Consider the following 3,452-nt stretch of genomic DNA (forward strand, 5'->3'; position numbering starts at 1 on the left):
GAGGCCTTGTTTGGGTGCTGGGAACAAAATGAGAACAGAATGGGCTGGGCACGGTGATGGCACACACCTCTGACCCCAGCACTCAGGAGGCAGAGGGGAGTTTGAGGTCAGCTAGGTCTAATATAGCAAGTTCCAGACCAGCCAGGGCTACATAATAAACCTTGTCTCAAAAACAAGGATGGGAAGAGGGGTCCTGGGAAGTAACTCAGTAAAGCACTTGCCTTCCAAGCATGAAATGAGGATCTGAGTTTAGTCTTCAACCAAAAAGCCAGGTGTGAGCGTGTGAAATAGTAATTCTAGCACTGGGGAGCAGAGACCCAGAGATAGGCAGACCCCTGGGGCTCACTGGCCAGTCTAGTCTAATGATCAAGCTCCAGGCCCAAGTGAGAGAGAGATTCAGTCTCAAAAAGCAGGCTGGACAGCTCCTGAGGAATGATACCCAAGCTTGACCTCTGGCCTCGACACACAGGGGCAAGCATGTGTGTATGGATCCGCATACACACCCATGTGCGCTTATACACAAGAACAAAGAAGCATAGAGAAGGAAGGGGGCAAGAGGGAGTTAAACTCACTCTTCTAACCAGTCCCCTCTGGGGGTACTGAAATCCAACCCAAGCAACCTGAGACCTAGTCGCCTCTCACTGAGTTCCACCTCCCGGTGGTCTTACACTGGGGGTTGTTTCCAGTGCATGAACTTTGGGATGACGCTGGAGCCGTAGCAGTGGAGGATTCTGCAGTGTGGGTTATGGAAGCTGTAGAAGACTTCAGAGCGTATTGGACGGATCCCACTCCCCTCCCCCTCAGCCCTCTTCTGTTGCATTCTGGTCTCTTTCTGCCCTGCATGCTCAGCTCCATTTGGCTGACACCAAACTCCCAAGAACACCAACAACGTATAGTGAAGCTTCATTAGGGATTTTTTTTCTGTTCACATTAAGCTCATTTCAGGCTTTCAGCACCAACAGGTGAGAAAAGTGGCTCCATTAAATTATTTGCTCTGAGTTACAAAACAAGGAAGAGGCAGAACCCAGTCTTTTAACCATTATGTTAAGTGACTCACACTCTCTACCGTTTTCTAAATCTTTTCTTTAGGGGAAAAAATAGAAATATCTGTAGGATGCCTTTAGATCTGTAGGCAGAAGAGAGAATAAGTCAGAAACTTGTTTTATTTTTTAAAATTACATTAGTGTGTGTGTGTATGTGTGTGTGTGTGTGTGTGTGTGTGTGTGTGTGTGTGTGTACATGTGTCTGCACACTGGTGTATGGAAATCAAAGGACAACCAGCAGGAGTCAGTTCTCTCCACTGTGCACGTCCCTGAGATTAAACTCAGGCCATCAGGCTTGTTAGCAAATGCTTTTCATTGCTGAGACATCTGGGGCACCAAGTGACCCATTTTAGGATGGGGACATTCCGATTTTTTGTTGTTGTTGTTGTTTATTTTTCACAGTGCCAGGGGTTAAATCCAGAGCCTTGTACACAGTAAGCAAGCATTTTACCAAGGAGCTAAACCCCCAGAGAGATTTTCAGATTCTTTTTTTTTAAAGATTTATTTATTTATTATGTATAAGTACACTGTAGCTATCTTCAGACACACCAGAAGAAGGCATCAGATTCCATTACAGATGGCCGTGAGCCACCATGTGGTTGCTGGGAATTGAACTCAGGACCTCTGTAAGAGCAGTCAGTGCTCTTAACTGATGAGCCGTCTCTCCAGCCCTCAGATTCTTACAGAATACATTTAGCCCAACTTTGCTTGCTTATCTGCCAAGCAGACCATCTCTTTCTGCTCTCCCTATCCCTTTGCCTGGCCTGCCTGCTCTCTTTAGCTCTCATGCCTTCATTTACTTCCATGGGCACTGTTTGTACATCCTTTTGGGTTTGTGTACTTTATTTGTTCCCTCCTTGCAGAGAATGAGTATTCCCCCTCTCTTTTCTTAGCTAAAGAACAAAGAACAGACAAAAGAAGTTTGGTCTCATCATTAGCCAGCAAAACTCTCAAAGGTTAGCTCCTCTGGCCCCTTTTCCTACCACCCACTTCTGTGTCCCCTCACTATCCAAGGATATACAGCCACATGAACCTCTTAGAAGATGCTCAGCTCTTGAAACCAGAAATATCTCTAGGCATCGTCAACTCAGAAATGACCTTTCTGCCACTGACATCCTCTGCACTCCCTGGATGAGCCCCAGGATAACTCCCTCCGATCTTACCTTCTCTGTCTTATAGAAAGCACCCAGAGATTGTGATGCCTGGTGGCACTCGCCTTTATAACAGCGCTCGGGAGGCCGAGGCAAGCAGGTCTCCATGAGTTCAAGAATAGTCGGAGCTACACAGTGAGTCCAAACTCAGCCAGGGTTACACAGTAAGAACCTACCAAGGAAGAGAGAAAGGCGAGGGTTGGGGGGGGGGGGCGAGATAGTGTAATCTAAAATGCAGTTAATCTTCACTTCCCTTAAAACTTTTCAAAGTTTTCCTCACTCCAGAACAGCACAGTTTCAAGCTATTCTACCCACGCCTACCCACTTCTGCTCCTTGCCTTCTAACCACACTTACTGCTGTTATTCCAGCCACAACTCCTAACACCTTTGCTCAGCTCTTTGAAACTTACTTTCTCTCTTGACCCCACATGATACTTATTTGATCTAGAATCCTTTTCTATTTTCTCCAGCCAAATTCTACTAAATCTTTATGGTGGTTTTCAACTTAAACTCCGTGCTGGATAGTTTTATGTCAAATTGACACAGGTTGTCATCTGGGAGGAAAGAGCCTCAATTAAGTAAATGTTTCCATAAGAACTGGCTATAGACAAGCCTATAGGGCATTTTCTTAGTTAGTGATTGATAGGGGAGGGAGGAGGACCTAGCTCATTGTGGGTGGTGTCATCCCTAGGTCAGTGGTCCTGGGTTCTATAAGAAAGCAGGCTGTGCAAGCCATGGGGAGCAATCCAGTAAGCTGCACCCCTCCAAGGTCTCAGCATCAGCTCCTGTCTCCAGGTTTCCTGCCTTGCTTGAGTTTCTGTCCTGATGATTTCCTTTGATGATGAACAGTGCTGTGGAAGTCTAAGCTGAATAAATCCTTTCCTTCCCAACTTGCTTTTGGTCATGGTCCTTCAGTACAGCAATAGCAGCCCTAACTAAGACAAACTCCCTTCGTTAAAAAGTGTCCCGGAACTCTTAGATTAGGCAAGCCACCCCGTTTCCTGCTATGACAAAGGCTCACTCCCAGTACAGTGTTGATCCTATTCGCTGTTGCCTGCTTATTGCTCCTCTGTCTCCCACATCCAAGTGGTTCAGCGGTTCTCAACCCGTGGGTTGCAACCCATTGGGGGAGTGTCATATATCAGATATCCTGCATATTACATAGTTACATGACAACTCATAACAACAGCAAAATTACAGCTGTGAAGTAGCAATAGAATGGTTTCATGGTTGAGGGTCAGCACAACCACCTGAGGGA

The sequence above is a fragment of the Micromys minutus genome (genome assembly GCF_963924665.1).
Source record: "Micromys minutus genome assembly, chromosome: 8".
Taxonomy (NCBI): domain Eukaryota; kingdom Metazoa; phylum Chordata; class Mammalia; order Rodentia; family Muridae; genus Micromys; species Micromys minutus.